This window comes from Hyla sarda, chromosome 7, assembly GCF_029499605.1.
Source record: "Hyla sarda isolate aHylSar1 chromosome 7, aHylSar1.hap1, whole genome shotgun sequence".
Taxonomy (NCBI): Eukaryota; Metazoa; Chordata; class Amphibia; order Anura; family Hylidae; genus Hyla; species Hyla sarda.
This window is the reverse complement of record NC_079195.1, coordinates 207,343,657-207,365,668: the sequence shown is the minus strand read 5'-3', so window position 1 is coordinate 207,365,668 and position 22,012 is coordinate 207,343,657. Positions and strand designations below refer to the sequence as shown.

The window sequence follows — 22,012 nt, the reverse complement described above, 5'->3', positions numbered from 1 at the left end:
AGACGTTTCTGACTGCAAATCCATCAATACCCACGAATCCTCTGGCTGAATGTGTGGTGTTTGATCATTGCACCCAGTCATCTAATTAAGCTGCAGCTGCTAGAGTTCACCTGGGTGAACCCATTAGACTAAAAAAGGTATAACTACCATATATACTGATTGCATAGAGATAGTACGAGCAGCAGTATACATATAGAGCTAAAGAGATGTGTTAAACTACTATATATCATGATTTCATAGAGATAGCAGCAGCAGTATACAGATAGATCTGGGAGGGGAGGTGTATAACTACTATATATCCTGATCCCATAAAGATAGCAGCAGCAGTATACAGATAGAGCTGGAGGGAAGGTGTATAACTACTATATATCCTGATCCCATAGAGATAGCAGCAGCAGTATAAAGAAAGAGCTGGAGGGGTGGTGTATAATTACTATATATTCTGATCCAATATGGGATAACAGCAGCAGTATACAGACAGAGCTTGAGGGGGTGTGTATAGCTACTATATTTCCTAATCCCATAGAGATAGCAGCAAGATACAGATAGAGCTGGAGGGGAATGTATAACTACTTTATATCCTGATCACATAGAGATAGCAGCAGTACACAGATAGAGATGGAGGGGAATGTACAACTACTGTATATCCTGATCACATAGAGATAGGAGTAGTACACAGATAGAGCTGGAGGGGAATGTATAACTTCTATATATCCTGATCACATAGAGATAGCAGCAGTATATAGATAGAGTTCGGGTAGTGGTGTATAACTACTATATATCCTGATCACATATAGATAGTGTATGGATTTGAATGGGGAGAGGTCTGGGAGATAGTAGGAGGGATCTGGTAGGTGATGATGTCCTTGTAGTTTACAGGAAGTCAGAACACAGAACTGACATACTGTCCTGACACATTAAACACTTGAAGGTTTTGAAAGACAGTGGTGATCACATGACCCAGTTACTGTAATAAAATAATTAGATGCAGCTGTGCTGGAATAAAACCAATGGCATTTTAAGACTAGTGATTGTGAGGGTGCATGATATGGGCAAAAAAAGAAAACAAAAACCCGAAGGGCTTCTTTAAAGGGGTACTCCCGTGGAAAATGTCTTTTATTTATTTATTTATTTATTTATTTTTATCCACTGGTACCAGAAAGTTAAACAGATTTGTAAATTACTTCTGTTAAAAAATCTTAATCCATCCAGTACTTATTAGCTGCTGAACACTACAGAGGAAATTATTTTCTTTTTGGAACACAGAGCTCTCTGCTGACATCTCTGTCCATTTTAGGAACTGTCCAGAGTAGGAGAAAATCCCGATAGCAAAACATATGCTGCTCTGGACAGTTCCTAAAATGGACAGAGATGTCAGCAGAGAGCACTGTGGTCATGATGTCAGCAGAGAGCTCTGTGTTCCAAAAATAAAATAATTTCCTCTGTAGCATTCAGCAGCTAATAAGTACAGAAAGGAATAAGACTTATTAATAGAAGTAATTTACAAATCTGTTTAACTTTCTGGCACCAGTTGATAAAAAAAAAAGTTTTCCACCGGAGTACCCCTTTAAACAAAAAATTGAAAAGTTGTTTTTTTATCCTGTTTATGTCCTCAGCGCACATAAAAATACTGATTTCACAAACATCAAAATGAGGACGACTTCTGGAGGGACCCGAATGAATCACGAGGCTGACACCCATATTTCTATACATCTGTTTGGTATTGAAGAGACTTTCATGTTGTGATGATAAATTGTCTTTTTTTCCCTGAAGTTATTCCTCCTGGCGACTGGGCCTTCGTTGCAAAGTGTTGCAAGAGCATCTGCTTCTGATCTGGGGGCAGCGCAGGGCTGCGGAGCTTTTGATATGATTGCGAGGCAGACGAACCAGGGCCATTTATATAGAACTGGAAGTGCGACTGTTAATAGGAGGCCCTGCCCGGATGACTTACATGTGGGTAGGAGACCTAAATATGAAGCGATCTATCACAACCGGTAGCTATATTTGGACGGCCATGTAGGAAACTTTGCTTATGCCTGTCACATTCAATTTTTTGTTCGAGATTTTCAGTATCCCGTACGCTACTGCATAGGCCTGAAAGAAGGTATCACATGACTGCGGGGATGAAAAAAGGAACAAATATTTCCAAAAAACAGATATTATTAGAGTATGTTCACACTGAGGAATTGGGGCGGAAATCAAGCAGAAATTTTCTGCCTCAAAATATTGTTACTTTTCCATAAAAACTCACAGAGATTTTGCACGGAATTTGGCGCGGAATTGGCGCGGAAATGCAGGTTTCATGCGGAGGAGGAGTATCAAGTATTTCTATTCATACATTTATTTATTTTTTTCATGCGGAAATTCCGCGCAAATTCCGTGCGGATTCCGCGTGGAAATGCTTCTGACTCAAAAAAAATAATAACATTGATCTCTATGGGAGAATGACGCTGATTCCGCCTGAAAGAAAGAACATGTTCTTTCTTCAAGCGGAACAGACTTCCTCGTCAGAATTCTGCTTGAGGAAATTCCTCAGTGTGAACTAAGGGGAAGAAATTCTGTACAACTCTATGGGGGTTTTCACTGCTGAATGATTTAGGGTACATTCCCACACGGCGTATTTGCCGCTGCGTATTTTATTTTCTCTGTTGAAGTCAATGGGTAGGAAAATACGCAGCACCAAATACGCAGCAAATACGCTGCAAAATACGCTGTGTGGGAACGTACCCTTAGAGAGGAAAAAGCGAGCAGAATTACTCGTGGAAATTCCTCTCCAATGCCTCAGTGTGAACATACCCTTAATATGTTCCATGTCTAGCGAAACGTTGCGGGGTATGTGCCAGTTTTAACTCTTCTTACGTATCCAAAATGGAATATAGGTAGACCTGCGTGTCTACCTTTAAAGGGGTACTACGGTGATTAATTTCCATTTACTCTCTGAAAAGTTAAAGGGGTACTCTGCTGCTCAGTGTTTGGAACAACAGTATTTGGCAACCGGGCCCATCGCTGCAGCGCATGCCAGCGCTCCGGGAGCTCATGACATCTTAGCGCCGCCCCCTCATGATGCCACGCCCCGCCCCCTCAATGCAAGTCTATGGGAGGGGGTGTGACTGCCGTCACACCCCCTCCCATAGACTTGCATTGAGAGGGTGGAGGGTTACGTCATGAGGGGGCGGCGCTATGATATCATGAGCTCCCGGAGCGCTGGCATGCGCTGCAGCGATGGGCCCAGTTGCCACAGGCCTAGGAGAAGTCGCTTATCATGGAGATAGATGGACTGCTACGGAGATGAAAAACAGCCTTGGAGGTAGATGGATCTGCTCCAAAGGTGCGAATACGGAGTGAAAAATTGAACTATGGCGGTTTACTAAATATCGGATTAGCGGAAGACCTAACTTTATAGCGGATGATTGAGATTATTATTTGTTTTGTATTATTTTATACCACCTCCCCACAAGGGCCCTGTGGAAGGAGGTTTTTTTATTAATGTTATTTATCTTGCATAATAATTTTACAATAAATCTCTCTTTTTTCATTATTAAAGTGAAGCACAGTTCCATTCTATTTCAGATTATGATATAATTATCATGCACCATTTATGGTATTAGTCTAGAGGCTTCTGGTACCTTCATTTTTTCCTTAAATATCTATTTATCATTTGTACATTTTTTGGTGTAAGTACACTCCATATAGCCTCGACTAATTTTTTTGTGAGCTGCACATTATTTTATTCTTTTTTTTAAATATATTTGTAAATTACATTTACAATTAAAAAAATCTTAATCCTTCCTGTACTTATTAGCTGCTGAATACTACAGAGAAAATTATTTTCTTTTTGGAACACAGTGCTCTCTGCTGACATCACGAGCACAGTGCTCTCTGCTGACATCTCTGTCCTTTTTAGGAACTGTCCAGAGCAGTATATGTTTGCTATGGGGATTTTCTCCTACTCTGGACAGTTCTTAAAATGGACAGAGATGTCAGCAGAGAGCACTGTGGTCATGATGTCAGCAGACAGCTCTGTGTTCCAAAAAGAAAAGAATTTCCTCTGTAGTATCCAGCAGCTAAAAAGTACTGGAAGGATTTAGATTTTTCTTTAATAGAAGTAATTTACAAATCTGTTTAACTTTCTGGCACCAGTTGGTTTAAAAAAAAAAAAAAGTTTTCCACCGGAGTACCCCTTTCAATAGATGGCAGTGGAGACCAAGCTATTTCCCTTCTGGAAGAGAGCTACAGATGTGGCCTGCCTTAACATTTGGGGAGATTTATCAAAATCTGAGTAGAGGAAGCATGGTGCAGTTGCCCATAGCAACCAATCAAATTGCATCTTTCATTTTTCATAGGCCCTTGTAGAAATGAAAGAAGCGATCTGATAGGTTGCTGCAGGCAACTGCACCCCTACTTAGGTTTTGATAAATCTACACTACGGTGCTAGTCTCACATTACAGGGCACCCTGGTTGGGAAACACTGGTCTACAAGATTGTTTTAGCTATCATATATCCAGAAAAAAATAGCAATTGAGCGAAAATTTGGCACCAAAAAAATGCAAAAAAAAAAAAAAGGGAAGGGAAAACGTCCTTAAAGGGGTATTCCAGGAAAAAACTTTTTTTTTTTATATCAACTGGCTCCAGAAAGTTAAACAAATTTGTAAATTACTTCTATTAAAAAATCTTAATCCTTTCAATAATTATCAGCTGCTGAAGTTGAGTTGTTGTTTTCTGTCTGGCAACAGTGCTCTCTGCTGACATCTCTGCTTGTCTCGGGAACTGCACAGAGTAGAAGAGGTTTGCTATGGGGATTTGTTTCTAAACTGGGCAGTTCCCGAGACACATGTCATCAGAGAGCACTTAGACAGAAAAGAACAACTCAACTTCAGCAGCTCATAAGTACTGAAAGGATTAAGATTTTTTAATAGAAGTAATTCACAAATCTGTTTAACTTTCTGGAGCCAGTTGATGTATAAAAAAAAGTTTTTTTTTCCTGGATAACCCCTTTAATTCAACTAAGAAAAAAAAATTCTACACTATTGGAAATAACTTTAACATGACATTTTATTGCATAGAAACTGAAAACTGAGTTAAAAGAAACTAGATGGAAATGTACGGTAGGATTTTAAAAGTGGTTGTATAACAAAATATTCTTTTGGGGCCAATAATAATAGTAAAATAAAAAAGCCCTGTAGACAGTTTTATGAGGAATAAACACTTCATCGCCGCGACCTGCTGTCACCGAGCTCTGCGGAACAAGCTGACAGAATTGTCACCGGCGGGATGTTTTCCGTGACAGTGACGTCTTAAGGGCGCAGAGAAATATTTCAGCCATATACACCATCCAGACTGTGCTGCTGACCCTGAAATCTTGTCCCTCCATTTCTATCGTAATTTCTGCAATAGAATAAGTTTTTTAGATATTGGCCGGAGAGCTGGCCCTTTTTGATGTTAGAGGAGAGATACTTTGCATAATCCCCCCCCCCCCCCCCCCCAAGGAGCATTGCATGGCCTACAAAATGTCCAATGCATGTTTGGTCCCCATAGACCCAAAATGTCAATTTCCATTATCATGAGATAGAGCCATAGATGGGCTGTTAAAAAAAGGAGCAAAGATTTGGTTTAAAGCCCCAACCCCGCCATCTAATACCCTGGCCAAGGTAGAATGGCTTGTTGGCTTCCTTCTGCCTCCTCACCCTTGAGGAACATGTTTGATAAGCCAATAACTAGCTACACCCTTCCCCCATTACAGAGGTCCCTCACCTTATGACCTTAGGTTACAATACTATATTTTTGGTCTTTTCTGGACCATTGTAACTTGAAATCAGGCACAACATACAATTATTGCCTCAACATACAATGGTTTCAACATACAATGGCCGCCCTGGAACCAACTAATATTGTAACCTGAGGGACCACTGTTTATAGACATTCTTAAAACCCCCTTTCATAAAGTAGGATTAAAAGAGGCTATTCAAATATTAAAAGTTATCCCATATCCACAGTAAAGCAGATATCTAGTCTGATTGCACAAATCATGAAGATCGTTTGCCCCCAAGTGAATGGAGTGGTAGCATGCAAGCATAGCCACTGCTCTATTGATTCTTTATGGGACTTCAAAACATTGTTGAGAGCTGAACTTGGCTACGTTTGAAAATCTCATAGACAGTAAATGAATAAGTGGCCGAGCATGTACCTCGAGGGTCATTTGACTTCCATTCTTGTGATTGGTGGGATCCAAGTAGTCGCACCCTTTTCCGATCAACTAGTTGTCTTCTAACATTAGTTAACACTTGGGTAGACTTAAATGGGGTACTCTGCTGCTCAGCGTTAGGAACAAACTGTTCCGAACGCTGGAGCTGGCGCCGGGAGCTTGTGACGTCATAGCCCCGCCCCCCCCCCCCATTACATCCCACTCCACCCCCTCAATGCAAGTCTATGGGAAAGGGCGTATGGGCGCCCCCTCCCATAGACTTGCATTGAGGGGGCGGGGCATGACATAATGAGGGGGCGGGCTATGACATCACAAGCTCCCGGCGTCGGCTCCAGCATTCGGAACAGTTCGGAGCGTTTGGAACACACTGTTACGAACGCTGGAGCTGGCACCGGGAGCTTGTATGGCATAGCCCCGCCCCCTCATGACGTCCCACCCAGCCCCCTCAATGCAAGTCTATGGGAGGGAGTGTGACGGCTGTCACGCCCGCTCCTATAGACTTGCATAGAGGGGGCATGGCATCATGAGGGGGCGGGGCTAAGATGTCACGAGCTCCCGGCGCCTGCTCCAGCATTTGAAACAGTTTGTTCCAAATGCTGAGCAGCAGAGTACCCCTTTAAATCTAAGGGTAACCTCTTTAACACTTGGGTAGACATTTAATCTAATGGTAACCTCTTTAACACTAGGGTAGCACCTACAATTGGCTCCGTCATCGATATATTGACCTCCTGGAGATTTGAGAAATTGAAGACACTCCTGACTAAAGCCAATCCAATTCCATGAACTTTTGAAAGAGAAAAAAATCCCTATGTAGGCTCTTGCTTAAAATGTCACCATGAGAAGTAGTAACATAAGTCACAAACTATTGACATCTTCAAGTGGAAGAGACACCCGGACACAGGGCCGGTAATACCTTAGCACCATTTTGTTTAAATACCTAAATTATCCCCCCTCGTTGGATGGTGTAATCTCTTTCAGTCAATTCTTTGTGCTGTGGATTGAGAACAGACCTCGGGACAGACTATGATAATGTCTTTCAGATGGGACTTGTCTGTCTATGGTTAGCCAGCTCCCTGGTGCCATAATCATAAGAACAAGACAGTAGAACATCTTTAGTCAATAGAAATCCCCCTGGGTGGAATACTTTACTTGGGAGAACAAGTAGCTTGCTGAGCCGAACATATAAACATGGAGTCCCGGGCAGTGAAAGGCACATAAACAGTCTTTAGATCAATGAATAGCTCATTTTGAGGCAGAAAGGCCTGATTTAGGGACGCTAAGGGGTTAATAACCTCCATGGTAGTGGGAATTCTGTGCAAAATCAATTACAGACATGGAGTTAATAAAAAAAATTTAAAAAAAGGAAAAAGAAAATGCATCTGCATCACTTTGTTTCTGCTAAATCAGTTGTGGTTTTATGGGTTTTAAGATGCTAATGGTCCATTATCTGGTAAAGGAGATCTAGTCAAATCCTACAAAGGGTATAAGAATTAGGACTAACTGAGATTCTGGACAGTAGAATAATAAATAATAAAATAGGTTTAATGCAACTACACATGGACAGCACGGGGACAACATCCTCTCTTCAGAGGGACCTGATGAAGGGGAAGTTATCCCCTCAAAATGTGTGGTCCATTTGTAGTTCCATTAAACTTCTTTTATTTTTTATTATTCTACTGTCCAGAATCTCAGTTACTGCTAATTCTTATAACTACTGGTTAGTGCTCCTGAAACATCTTTTCTTCCATCAGACTGGTTACTTTGTTCAGTTTATACACCTCTACAGAAACCCTAATCCAGCCCTTAAAAAAATCTGGCCATATGCATGAGCCCTTACTCTTTAAAAGGGGTACTCCGCCCCTAGATATCTTATCCCCTTTCCAAAGGATATCGGATAAGATGTCTGGGCGCAGAGATCCCACCGCTAGGGACCCCCGCGATCTCGGCTGCGTCACCCCAGACCTCAGATGCACAGAGCAAACTGTGCTCCGTGCCGGATGACTGGCGATGGAGGGCGGAGGCTCGCCATGTCATGGCCATGCCCCTCAATGCAAGTCTATGGGAGGGGGTGTGACGTCTGTCACACCCCCTCCCATAGACTTGCATTGAGGTGGTGTGGTCATGATGTCACAAATGCGGGGTGTGGCCGTGACATCACAAGCCTCCGATGCTGCACCTATCTCTCTAAACGAATGCCGGGTGCCGCAGGGAGATCACAGGGGTCAACAGCGGCGTGCCCCCCGCGATCAGACATCTTATCCCTTTTCCTTATGATAGGGGATAAGATGTCTAGGGGTGGAGTACCCCTTTAACTAATAATAATGTAACTTTACTTTTTTTTTTTTTTTTTTAAAGCTATGGGCAACACAGAGATTTTTTTCTGCTTTGAACCTTGGATAAGACAGTAGTCCCGTTGCTGATGTAGCCACAGACAGAACAATTAGATGCAAATTTCCTGCCGCATCAGTAATACCATATGTTCCAGATTGTATTGCAAACTGGGTTAGTGCTGTATTGGATTGGTATCGAAAAAAACACCTTTGACCCTGGGAAGCCCAAGGTCACTGATACCCTTATTAAATCCCACCCCTAAAACGTAACTTTTATTTATATTTTAGTTAAAAATAGTAAATAATAAGTGTATAGTAAATGATGGGTTGGTGTGCTTAGTAGTAGTATTTAGATTCCATCCAGTTATCCACTGTTATATGTATTCCCTATCACAGGTGGGCTGCAGTACCACCATGGATTGCACACACAAGCTACCGCTAATTAAAACGTTGAAAATGCCCCCTCTACATGTTTCACTACTTCCGTAGCGTCTTCAGGAGGGAAAATGGGCATTGCCCATTTTCCCTCCTGAAGACGCTACGGAAGTAGGGAAACATGTAGAGGGGGCATTTTCAGCGTTTTAATTAGCAGTAGCTTGTGTGTGCAATCCATGGTGGTACTGCAGCCCATCTGTGATAGTGAATACATATAACAGTGGATAACTGGATGGAATCTTAATACACCAACCCGTGATTTTAAGTGAACACACTCATCATTTACTATACACTTATTATTTACTATTTTTAACTAAAATATAAATAAAAGTTAAGTTTTAGGGGTGGGATTTAATAAGGGTATCAGTGACCCTGGGCTTCCCAGGGTCAAAGGTGTTTTTTGGTTATTATTACCCTAAGCCACCCTGGGGTCTCTTTGTTGTGGATTGGTATTGAATCACTGAACTAGTTTTACTACATAACCATGAATACAATAGAAAAGAGGCAGGATCCTAACCCTTAGGTGGTGAATTATTAACAGGGCTGTCCAGAGTTATGTTTTAATGGTTCATAATGAGAACAAAAATAAAATAAAAAAGGCTGTTCTCACTTGCTGCAATCCCCCACTGCTGCTGTGCGGACAGTGCCCGGTCCTTTCTGCTCACCATTTCTTGATCCCTGTCTGGACACAAGGAAGTGACCACTCAACCAGTAACGGCGGCCTTGACTGGAAAAGTAACTACATCTTTAATCGATGCACCACCAGGAAATAGTGTGCAACGGGGGCCAGGAACTCTTAAATTAAGGCCTCATTCACACAGCAGTTGTGTTCCAGTAAAGGGCACTCCATTGTTCCATCGGTCGGAAGGATTGGAGTTGAATGGAGAAAAAAATACACTTTTTGTCCGCTCAACTCCGGTAAAATACCACGCGAACCCCATTCAAATCAATGGGATCGATCAGGACCCTGATGCATCATGTTACCACCTATTTAGGGTTGTAAGTCCTATAAAATCACATTTTAATTTCTCAGCCAAGTGTCATGGAGGCGGGGCTGAGCTGCTCAAGTGCCATAGCCTGGCATGCCTTCTTGCTTGTCCTTGCATTATAACCCCTCCTTGACTATTACACAGGGCTCTGTAAGGAACCATAACAGGGTAAATAACCAAAGTATCACTAAGTAACAACCCATTACAATTCAAAAACACCTTAAAGGAGTACACCTGGTGCCCCAGAAAGTTAGACAGATATGTAAATGACTTCTATTAAAAATATTAATCCTTCCAGTACTTATCAGCTGCTGTATGCTAGAGAGGAAGTCCTTTTCTTTTTGAATTTATTTTCTGTCTGTCCACGGTGCTCTCTGCTGACACCTCTGTCCATGTCAGGAACTGGAGGTTTGCTATAGGGAATTGTTCCTGCTCTGGACAGTTCCTTATATGGACAGAGGTGTCAACAGAGAGCACCGTGGGCAGACAGAAAATAAATGTAAAAATAAAGGAACTTCCTCTGTATCATACAGCAGCTGATAAATACTGGAAGGGTTAAGATTTTTAAATAGAAGTAATTTACAAATATGTTTAACTTTCTGGCACCAGTTGATTTAAAGAAAAATGTTTTCCTCCGGAGTACCCCTTTAATACCTTTGGCTGGCCATATTAGATAAATGTCAGACAATTTCGGAGAAATTTGACGGGCATCTTTTGTGTATATTGGCCTCTAAATTATCCCCAGATTTCCATTATCTTTTTTAAGTGCCTGGTTGTCCACACACAGTGGGCATTCAACAGTGAGTCCCAAACACACTGGGGGTCCAGAGGTCAATGTTAGCGTAACGTCAGGAATGGATAAACACTGAAGTCTTTAGGTTAATGCTACATAGGAGTCCAAGCTTAACATTCCTAAATTTAAGCCTATTGTCTTGTTTGTTCTCATCCTAATTCCAACAGTATACAGAGAGACAACCCACCTGCATTTGTTTACATTGCAGAATTAAGGTAGGACTATATGGGCAATGTTTGTCATGACTATTCAATAAGAATGCAGTCAAAACAGCCTAAGTTCTCCCATTGTTGTGGAACATACAGAAATATGTTGTAGACTTAAAGACTTAAAAAGTGAATCAGTCACATCAATGAAGAAATTAAAAGTTTTGGCTGGTAAAACGCTGAGGCAAAAATGGAAATATTTAGCTGGCCATTGAAGGAGTCTTGAGAGGATCTCGAGAACAGGACTCCCAAAATTCCTATTTAAATGAAGTAGTAGTAGTGCAGATACTAGACCGTCACTCCATTCACTGGCTGTACTCACCTGTACACGGCTATCTAAGACCATTCAAATGGGAGCTTTGAGTTTCCCAGTATGGAGATCATGGGGGTTCCTAGTAGTCAGACCCCCTGTGGGGGGATAAGTGTCCATGGGGGCAAACTTCTTTTAGGGTCCTTTCAGGACTGGTTATTGGGAGGTGAAAGGGGTACACCGCCCCTAGACATCTTATCTCCTATCCAAAGCATAGGGGATAAGATGTCTGATCACGGGGGTCCCGCCGTTGGGACCCCCATGATCTCGACTGTGGCACCCCAGGCTCTTGTTGTCACGGCCACGCTCCACTCGTGACTTCACGGCCATGCCCCCTCTAATAGACTTGCATTGAGGGGGCATGGCCGTGAAGTCACGAGTGAAGCATGGCCGTGAAATCAAGAGCCTCCGCCCCACATCGCCAGTAATCTGGCACGAAGCGAAGACTTGCATTGAGGGGGTGTGGCCGTGACATCACGAGCCTAAATGAACGCCAGGTGCAGCAGGGAGATCGCAGGGATCCCCAGCGGCGGGACCCCCGCAATCAGACTTGTTATCCCCTATCCATTGGATAGGGGATAAGATGTCTAGGGGCAGAGTACCCCCTTAATACTGATGCTAGGGACACATCTGCCATTATAGAACCATCTGTAGGTGATAGATGATGACGTATTCTGGGATTGTCAGAGCGGTTAACAAAAATTTACCAGTAAGCAAGGAAAACCTTCAAGAAGATGAAATCTATGTCTGACCAATAGTCCTAGGAAGGCCAGTTCTCTTAATATTGCTATAGTAATAGAGTGAGGCGTAAGACAAGAGTAAGTGACAAGACTAAAAGCTTCACAATAAACCTAACATTAGGCTGACAAATATCTACTTTTTTTAATACTCACTTTTTTAATGTTTTTTTAACTACTCACTCCTTCCTCACCTGAGTTAAAAATTCTAAGCCCGCCAGAATTTTTGCCGCCATTGAAGTTCACGTTACACATTTTCCTGAAGTACCATCCAATATTTGGGCTTGAAGGAACACTTCATTACCCCGCACATAAACAGTTCCCCACCTCTCTTCCTGCTCTTCGCAGCTTTTCATGAGCTATCATCTCACACCCGCACTCATGGCTGAGGTATGAGGAAATGATGAGGTGTGTAGCGTTACTTCATCTAATGACTTTCATTAAGTCTTTCCAAACCACATTCAAGGAAGACGAAGGTTCTATGACTCTACGACCATGGTCTACAAGCTGGGGTCTCTTGGAGACACTGTCATGACAGCACTATGGCTAACGGTGTTAAGGGGGGGATTCTGGCTTTCATATTTTGGTACTCTATTGCAGGTATTTTGAGACTGGTGGATACTGTCATGGTTGGCGTTATGGCTGATACTGTTTAGTCGAGACTTACTTATATTGGTACTCTATCACTGTTTCTTCACTATGGTGAACGCAAGTGGGACTCTCGCTCATGTAGATGGTACTCTGATTCTCTGTAAGGGTCACGGCAGGTGGTGGATCACCTGGGCCTGTCTGGATGATGATGTAAGCCGTGAGAGGGAGCGGAGTCTAAGGTGCCGCTGGTTTTCACCAGAGCCCGCTGCAAAGCGGGATGGTCTTTCTGCGGCAGACAGCACCCAGGTCGCTACCCCTTGCACGACTCGTCCACACAGGTTGCTTGGGTGAAGCGTGGTAGAGAGGGATAAAGACAAGACGCGGTCAGGATAGCTGAAGGTCAAGGCAGGCTGCACAGTAGCAGGGTCAGGTCTCGGAACAAGAATCAGGTACAACAGGAACACAGAGCTTTCACTGGGGCACTAGGGCAACAAAGATCCGACACAAGGCAGGGGGAGGTGCACACACTTATAAGGAAGGAACAGGTGTAGACACTAATTAGGGCGTACTGACCCTTAAAATCACAGAGCTCCGGCGCGCGCGCCCTAGGACGTGGGAGCTTGTGCACCGGGACTGAGAACATGGAGGACTGGGGAGGTGAGTGACAGGCTGGAACTCGCATGCCGGTACGTCCCGCGATGCGAATCCCAGCACCGCCGGCAGCGGGGACATGAGAGGAGAGCGCTCACGGCTAGCGTGTCTGGCCGGAGCACAGACGTTACACTTTTCTGTTTGGCTCTGCCATGGGGTAACCATGGCCGAATCTGTTAGTTGAGACCCATGACTTACACATGGCTTATGTATGGCTCTTACTGTCATTGGATCACTATGGCTGACTATGTTAGTGGGGACCCATGGTTTATATGTTGGTTCTTTATCAATTTTATTTAGAGACTCTGACACCGTAATGGCAGCACCCTAGCTGGTACTGTTATGGGGGGACACTCATGACCAAAAATCTCAAAATATTTCTTCTAGGAAAGAAATTATGCAACTATTGTGCTTGAAACGACCATCTTTGTTATTTTTGCTAAAATAGGAAAAGTTCAACAGAGAATATCAATAGGAACCATTTCGGTAACTCATCTATAATGGGTAGCAATGGGTAGTCAATGGGTAGCAAAAGACGCAGCTGATTTTGCTACCCATTGACCTCAATGGGTGGAAAATTGGCAGCAGCAAATACGCAGCAAAACACGGCACGTGTGACCCTACCCTAAAGGGTCAAGCATATTGAGTCAATGGAGGCTTGCTGAAAATCTTAATTTTTTTTTAAAGTGTCTTCTTTTAAAGAGGAAATCTGGTCGTAACTTCTGTATTGCACCTGTGCGCCGTATAGACCGTTTTTTTTAATTTTTTTTAGGTAGAATGGCGGGAGTATATTAAGTCCCCTTTAACAGTGCAGCGCCTTTTCTAGGCCTGCAAAATGGCTTTTAATAGCTTACACAGTGCAGCGCTGGCAGTGATACCCTCACACATCTCACAGCCGTACAGCGCTTAACAAAGAATCCTTAACTAAGGCCTTTTTTTTATTAATAGAACTGTTAAATTTAATGGACATTTTCACCGGCGTGTCGTGGAAGTAAATTGTTTCATGATTTACACACACGCCGGATCGTATGGCAGCACTATGCAGCTATGGGAGGACAAATGCTCTTGTGTCCTGGAGAAAACAGGGGGCTTTCGGTACGCAGGGGGTAAAGCAGTAAATGCCACTTCCTTGCATCGTGATCGAATGGCTTTATAAACCCGCGCTGCACAATGTCACCCTTGTATAGAACGCGGTTGGCAGACTGATAGATCCCCATTGATCTGTGAATTTTCCTTTTTTTTTTTTCTTTGCTTTTATAAATTAGGAAATATGCTTCATAGGTTAAATATGTCATTTAAAGGACCCTAAGTACTTAATCACGCCTTGTCAACGTGAATCTGTTAAATTTGATTTGACGGTTCTAAAATATTTATAAAAAATAAATAAAAAATTTTGGTAAAATTTTCTGAAACTTAAACCCCATGTTGCCCTAAAAACAGTATTTCCAATTATCTTTATCCTAGTAGAGATACTGTATCTCTATGTTTTCCAGCCAGTGTGCCTCCTGCTGTTGCAAAACTACAACTCCCAGCATGCCCGGACAGCCAAAGGCTGTCCGGGCATGCTGGGAATTGTAGTTTTGCAACAGCTGGAGGCGCACTGGTTTGAAACCTGTGGGGTTGCATAGGGAACCAAAGCTGTCATTACTGAAATAGGCACCATACAAGGCATCCAAGTCTTGTGACCACCACAAATTTTTAAATAAAGGGGCTGTGTAGCAAAAGAAACAACTTTGTAGGGTGTTAAAAAGTATAACAAAGTAACTTATTGAGGTCCGCAGTGGTCTTCAACCTGCGGACCTCCAGATGTTTCAAAACTACAACTCCCAGCATGCCCGGACAGCCATCGGCTGTCCGGGCATGCTGGGAGTTGTAGTTTTGCAACATCTGGAGGTCCGCAGGTTGAAGACCACTGATTATTGAAGATATTGACAGGTGGAGAGTTCACTCGAGTATAAGCAGAAGAGGGCGTTTTCAGCACGAAAAATTGTGCTGAAAAACTCGGCTTATACTCGAGTATATACGGTATTTAGGCACTGTAGAGTATAGCATAGCATGATTATTTTATGTAACAGGATACATCATAAATGTCTTCTAGGTAGAGCTCCCACTTCTGAGACCTTCACCTATTGGAAAGACACCTGTTCTACCAGATGAGACAGACACAGCTGCACATCCAGATGAGAAGGAATGAAGAGATGGCTGTGCGTGTAGTTATGTCTATTCTGTGTGTATGCTCATTACTTTACTTGCCTACTTTGGCGTTCCAATGTAATTTTTCTTCTAAACACGTTGATTTTTGCTTCCAAACTTTTCTACTTCAGCAGAGCAAAACTATTTACATCCTATCCCCGGGCGGCGTAAATACACCCAGCTCCATTACGGCGAGATGTAAGCATGAGCAGAAGATTCCAGCAGACAGCGGGTTAAATGCCGTTCATTGTTATTGTGCGAGATGTTTATTTCACTGTTTGCTTTTTACGTGATCCTTGAGCTGCTGCGCGGTATACACTTTATGTCTCATTTTCAGACTATTAAAGATTGTTCTATAGACTTCAAAGACGTGTCAATAAAGAAGGGGGCCTGAAAGGACCGCCACCAGTTAAACGCAAACTCAATTCAATGCTAATTTGCTGTGTTTAAGTTTTCAACAAGCCACAAACCATAAGAAAATGTGTGCCAAGAAATGTCAAACATTTCCATTTGTGCTCCTCTACCTCGGCTAAATGTTAAAGAAGTATTCCAGGAAAAAACTTATATATATATATATATATATATATATATCAACTGGCTCCAGAAAGTTAAACAGATTTGTAAATTACTTCTATTAAAAAATCTTAACCCTTCCAATAATTATCAGCTGCTGAAGTTGAGTTGTTCCTTTTCTGTCTGCCAACGGTGCTCTCTGCTGACATCTCTGCTTGTCTCGGGAACTGCACAGAGTAGAAGAGGTTTGCTATGGGGATTTACTTCTACTCTGGACAGATCCCGAGACAGGTGTCATCAGAGAGTACATAGACAGAAAAGAACAACTCAACTTAAGCAGCTCTTAAGTACTGCAAGGATTAAGATTTTTTTTTATAGAAGTAATTTACAAATCTGTTTAACTTTCTGGAGCCTGTTGATATATAAAAGAGAGTTTTTTCCTGGATAACTACTTTAAGCATCTTTTAGAAGTCTATAAGCGGGGGTCTGCCGGGCCACCATCAGCAGAGCCAACACACTGACCATCGGCATTAGATCTACTAGTAGACGCAGTTCACAGTCACCTTAAGGCTAACATTACATGGAGACTTTTTGTAGTTTTGCTAAGTTATAATAAAGGGGTACTCCACTGCCCCAGCGTTCGGAACATTTCACGCCCCCTCAATGCAAGTCTATGGGAGGGGGCGTGGCAGTCGCCACGCCCCCTCCCATAGACTTGCATTGAGGGGGCATGAAATGACGTCACGACCCCCACAGCCCATACCCAGCGTTTGGAACAAAATGTTCCGAATGCCGGGGCAGTGGAGTACCCCTTTAAGTACAGGGGTCCTTCAAGTAACAATATGAATCGGTTACAGGATGACCATTGTATGTTGAAACCATTGCATGTTGAGACCATAACTCTATGGATACCTGGTAATTGGTTCTAAAGCCCCCAAAATGTCATCCAAAAAATAGGAAAAAGTGAGGATTAAAGAAAAATAAGTAGATAACTAATACGCGTTGGTTTTATTTACGTATTTTGTACTTCTCCTAATGATTTTAAAGGAGATATCCAGTGCTGAAAAACGTATCCCCTATCCTCGCTGGCCAGATAGCGGGTGTCGACCACCGCACGAAGCTGCGGCTGACACGTCCCCTTCAATACATTGCTATGGCAGAGCCGGAGATTGCCGAAGCCAGCGCTCCGGCTCTGCCATAGAGTTGTACTGAGGGGGAGTGTCAGACGCTGCTTCGTGCGGTGATCAACACCCGCTATCTGGCCAGCGAGCCGGGGCCCTGTACAGGAGATCGCGGGGGGCCCTGGCGGTCAAACCCCCCGCGATCTGAAACTTATCCCCTATCCTTAGAATAGAGGGATACGTTTTTCAGAACTGGACTACCCCTTTAATGAAGAAGAAATAAACCTTAATGTTTTAAGAATATCTGGATCCAGAGCGCTGAGTTTTTCTACCTCCCGTAGGATTGCATCATTCATCATTACCGAGCATGCGGCTGCTACGCCCTCATGCACCTGTCTGGAGAAGAATTGTGAGCAACACAGTGGAGGGGTGATCTGAATACAAACTCTCTCTTCTCAGTACAGAACATGTAGTACCTCCCTGTACTGTAGGAGGCGCTACCAGACAGCCAGTCGGTGCATGCACTTCAGTAATACAGGGGTTTTACTAGTAAAATGCCAATTCTGATTGGTCAGTTCTTCCAGCCATTGATACATCTTGCAGATCTGGACTGTCTGTAGCATTTGTGTGTGGAGAGTTAAGTTACAATGGTCCAGAAAAGACCAATAAACGATGTAAATATTATAACCTGAGGTCATTTTAAGGTGAGGGACCACTGTATACTATTGAGCTATATACAACTGCAGTCTAATGGAATACATTGAGTAGTATGTAATTTTGCGGACTGCAGCTGTCACTTCTTATCTAAAGTCAACCGGCAGCTACGAAAGTCTTAGGGTAGCCTACAGGTGAATCCAAAATCCCACCTACACGCCGAGGCCAATGGCTGCATCATTTTGCCATAAGTACCATCCTGTGTCTGTGTGTGTGTGTGTGTGTGTGTGTGTGTGCGGGGGGAATGTGGGACTGTGTCCTTAGGCTTAAATGGTCGCTGTCATTTAAAACAGCTTCCCTTAAAGGGGTACTCCACTGGAAAAAAAAATTTTTAAATCAACTGGTGCCAGAAAAATTCAACAGATTTGTAATTTACTTCTATTAAAAAAATCTTAATCCTTCCAGTACTTATCAGCTGCTTTTATGGTCCACAGGAAGTTCTTTTGTTTTTGAATTGCCTTTCTGCCTGACCACAGTGCTCTCTGCTGACACCTCTGTCACTTTTAGGAACTGTCCAGAGCAGGAGCAAATCCCTATCCTGCTCTGGACAGTTCCTAAAATGGACAGAGGTGTCAGCAGAGAGCACTGTTGTCAGACAGAAAGGAAATTCAAAAAGAAAAGAACTTCCTGTGGATCATCACAGCAGCTGATAAGTACTGGAAGGATTAAGATTTTTTAATAGAAGTAATTTATAAATCTGTTTAACTTTCTGGCACCAGTTGATTTAAAAAAAAAAAAAATTGTTCCAGTGAAGTACCCCTTTAAGGTAATAGCTTATAGAATTATTTAAAATTTTTTGTAAATCACTTTATATACCAAAAATTACTTCTTACCCAAGGGAAGTAGCTATAAAGACTTGTATCTTACTTCTCTGCAATCTGATGTCCACTGCCTGTTGATAAGGGAAATCGGTCTCGAGGGGTGGGGCTTAGTTACTGCAAGCCTGGGTTGTGTGCCTGTAAGCTGAGCCAGTCTGCCTGCTTTAGATGATCCACACTGTTCCTCAAAGGTAAATCAAGGCTTCACTCTTACCTCTCACCACCCATAAATCTCAGGACAGCTGAACCCAGTGTAAATAATAGTGAAGCTACTGCTTTATGTCCACAGTGCTGTAGCGTAATATCCCTTCCCCCTCCTTTTGACCCTTATTTTCTGTCGTACTACTGCTCATATAACACTCTGAAAACCCATTGCATCAGTAACTCCGTCTCCCTTTACATGCCCTCTATAGTAATGTATTATAAATTATTCCCAAGTGCAGTGGCAGACTGTCCAGTCCAGTGCACTTTAGCAAGCACTACATCACAGCCTAGCAGGAAGAAGTAGGTGCAGTACTGTTATCTGCCAGTCAAGTAAGGGAGGAAGTAGCAGTGCGTGTGCTACAGGCAAACAACCCACTCCATGAAATGTAGAGAATTAGAAATAGGTGACATCAACATCACACATCTCGAGTCTCTTAAAATACATTAAGAAGACTAAGTATGACTAAGGCCAGCACCTGGCCAAAACGCGTCACATCCTGTCTTGTACCTGTGATCTGAGTAACTACGTGTGAATAAAGACGGCTATTAGATCTAAGAACGAGCTGGAATCTTTCTCTCTTTCTGCATTGCTAATTGGGGATGGTCCATTCCCTTCCGTGCTCAGTTCTGTGGCTTTGGGGGTGAGCTGATCTACACACTGATTTCTACATTAAGAAGAGATCCAAGAAATGAAACAATGCAGACCCCCTTCCCACCAGGGCTTCAAAACAGAATTTTTCATTTTATGTAAAAGCATTGGAGCCCTTTTTTGTTTGAATCTCCTTGAAATATTTGGCTAGTGTTTCTAAAATATTTGGCTAGTGGTCCATATAGCAGTGGTCTCTAAACGGTGGCCCTTCAGATGCTGCAAAACTACAACTCCCAGCATGCCCGGACAGCCAACGGCTGTCCGGGCATGCTGGGAGTTGTAGTTTTGGAGGTCAACAGTTATGAGACCACTGACATCCAGTATCTACCGCCAATGTCTAATAAGGTGACTGATCCCTTCTCTCGGTGACACAAATATCTGTTCTATCCAATCCATCTTTACTATGTGGCATATCCTTGCCGCCATTTGTAGACTACTTTTTATAATATGTTTTATACTAACGATACCTTTCTGCGGAAAAATTATATTCTTATCGATTGCTATGGATTCTCTCCCCCCCCCCAGCATTACCTATGATACCCCCATCTATTTTAGGAGCTGGCTGGGTACCTGCCCAACGGGTTTTGCAGACTCTCTTCACCGCTAACCTGATGACACGATTCAGCTTCCTCCTTACGCCAGGAATGTCGGACCTGCTATCATATCTTAGTGAGCTCCTGGGCTTGACTGGCCGCCAGCTGGAGTCCTTTGGGCACTTGGCACGGGATGAATGACGTAGTCCGCCAAGTGGTATTTAATGTACGGAATCATTTCTGCTAAACGGATTATTCCTAGAATCTTAATCGTGTCTGGGCGTCTTAATACCAGGTGTCTGCCTAGTGGAATCATCGTTCATCTCTCCTCTGGATGATTCATGAATTGTTACCAGTCTCTAAAAAAATATGAGTTTTAAATATCTTAAATGCTAAATGCTACCGATCGGGGCCGAGCGCACAATGTACGACACGGAGACTGTCTGTAGTGGCATGAAGGGGATGATGTTTGTCGACGTTTGTAATTTATGCATCGTTGTAGGAAGAATCAGTTTCAGATTTATCAAAACCTGTGCAAAGGAAAAGTTGCCCTGTTGCCCATAGCAACCAATCAGATCGCTTCTTTCATTTTGCAGAGGCCTTGTTAAAAATGAAAGAAGCGATCTGATTGGTTGCTATGGGCAACTGGGCAACTTTTCCTCTGGACAGGTTTTGATAAATCTCCCCCCATTGAGTTTTAAATATCTTAAAGCCTTAATTCGACCTCTATCTAATTATATTATGTACCGTATTTTTCGCCGTATAAGACGCACTTTTTCTTCCCCAAAACGGGGGGGAGTTGGTGCGTCTTATACGGCGAATATACGCCCGAGGCTGCTGCGGGCGAGAGCGGGAAGTCAGCGGTAAGTACAGAGGCTGCGGCGGTGCAGTACAGCGCTGACTACCCGCTCCCCGCCTCACACCGGCTATGTTTATTGCCCTACGCCTGGAACATACAGTTCGGCAAGTGAATTACTAATAACTGTATACTAAAAACCAGGGTGCCTCCAGCTGTTGAGAAACTACAACTCCCAGCATGCCCGGACCGGCAAAGGCTGTCCGGGCATGCTGGTAGTGGTAGTTGGAACATACAGTTCGGCAAGTGAATTACTAATAACTGTATACTAAAAACCAGGGTGCCTCCAGCTGTTGAGAAACTACAACTCCCAGCATGCCCGGACCGGCAAAGGCTGTCCGGGCATGCTGGTAGTGGTAGTTTCACAACAGCTGGAGGCCCCCTGGTTTTTAGTATACATGAATTAGTTTTTACCTGCTCTGGCCGGCCCCGCCTGCAGCCGCACACAGGAGCCGGCCCGGGCAGATAATCATAGGTTTTCCTATGCCGGACATCCCTATGTCCTGGATGTCCGCGGGTCACTAACCATTCCCCGGCCGATGCGCGTCCTCCTCCGGTCCTCCTGCGGTCTTCCTGCGATTCTCCGCCTCTGTATGGTTGTACGCGCGGGACCTCTGTGACGTCCCGTGCGTACAACCATAGAGGCGCAGGAGGACCGGAGGAAGACGCACGCTGGCCGGGGCCAGTGAGTGACCAGCGGCACGTCATCTTTAGTGTTGCTCGCGAATATTCGCAATGCGAATTTTATTCGTGAATATCGCATATTCGCGAATTTGCGAATATTCGCGAATATAGCACTATATATTCGTAATTACGAATATTAGAATTTTTTTTTTTTTTTCCACAGTAAACATCACAGTGATCATCCCTCTCTGCTTCCAGCTTGTGTGGTGTAAAGAAGGCTCTAATACTACTGTGCGTATTTTCACTTATGCTAATTTTGTATGCTAATTTTCGCATCTGCGAATTTTCACTTATGTGCAAATAAAACGCGAATATGCGAATATTCGCGAATATATGACGAATATCCGTCCATATATTTGCGAATATTCGCAAATTCGAATATGGCCTATGCCGCTCTACACTAGTCATCTTCAGTGTTCCGGTCACCGCTCCTCAGGTCCCGACACCTACTGCTATGGTCCATAGGCCATAGCAGTAGATTGT

At 43.3% G+C, this 22,012-nt stretch overlaps 1 protein-coding gene and 1 long non-coding RNA gene across 3 annotated transcripts in view; one reads left to right on the top strand and one right to left on the bottom strand.

The window, feature by feature from the left end:
• LOC130283246 (uncharacterized) overlaps nucleotides 1-15,861 on the top strand; it is a 47,152-nt gene extending 31,291 nt beyond the window's left edge. The window contains exons 3-4 of one of the 2 annotated variants that reach the window (XR_008846612.1): nucleotides 15,343-15,448; nucleotides 15,572-15,861. This is a non-coding gene — a long non-coding RNA (uncharacterized LOC130283246). Of the gene's footprint in view, nucleotides 1-15,342; nucleotides 15,449-15,568 lie in introns of both variants that reach the window. The other variant, XR_008846613.1, reaches the window with a different exon arrangement.
• TRABD2B (TraB domain containing 2B) overlaps nucleotides 1-22,012 on the bottom strand; it is a 284,981-nt gene that overhangs the window by 227,887 nt on the left and 35,082 nt on the right. The gene's annotated exons all lie outside the window — the stretch shown is intronic.